The following is a 908-nucleotide window of genomic DNA, read 5'->3' as shown; positions in this document are numbered from 1 at the left end:
ACTCTTTCCAATATAGTAGATTGCCCTCTTAATTCTATATTTGTTCAATTATTTATTAAGTGCATAATATGTTCCAGATAGTTTTTGAAAAAATCTTTTTTTCAAAGATATGAGTGTACAATAATATAACAAGACAAACAAACAATTTTTTTAAAAAGCTAATAAAATATTTGCTAGAGAAAAGACAATCCTCTCACGCTGACAGTACGTTGCTTATTGCCTGACATAGAAATGCTCTGTCCATTATATATCAGAAAGTATGATTCTTGCCATGATTAAAAATGTCAACTATATAATATATAAAACCATCTAAATTCTGAATATATTGAGTCACATAAATTGCTATAGCTAGCAAAATTAGCTACTTGAATTAACTACTGTGTTTTCCATTTTCATGTTGTAGTGAGTTTTATCAGTAGAGAAAATTTGCTCTTGTTTATGGATTAATATTTCTTTATTGGTATAGTTTTTAAGGTATTTATTGCCTTGTAATGTTGTATTTTTTTCTCTCAAGTATTTCAATTTTTTCATATGTAATAAATTGTATATTGTTAGGTTAAAGAGGTAAAACTACTCTAGAAATATCTTTTCTTGATAGTGATAATTATTTAACGTAAGTACAAAAACATTAATATATGGACATCAGGATATTAGAGATGCTTATGAGATTTTTATGTTGAACTTAGCAATGTTGTTATCAATGATAATGGGAAATATAATTTAGTAGAAAGGTATCAAAGAGATTCAATGAATTTAATTTAGGCATATATTGAGTATCAATAATGAACCCAAATGATGTGTTGAGTGTTGAGAGATTTCCAAAAATATGGAACACAAAAGAAAAACTAGATAAAGTGACAGAGCCTCAATCATTTATGCCATTTTCCCCACATATATATATTAATTAG

The sequence above is a fragment of the Pteropus alecto genome, unplaced genomic scaffold (assembly GCF_000325575.1).
Source record: "Pteropus alecto unplaced genomic scaffold, ASM32557v1 scaffold381, whole genome shotgun sequence".
Lineage (NCBI taxonomy): Eukaryota > Metazoa > Chordata > Mammalia > Chiroptera > Pteropodidae > Pteropus > Pteropus alecto.
Note: the sequence above shows the minus strand (reverse complement) of the source record.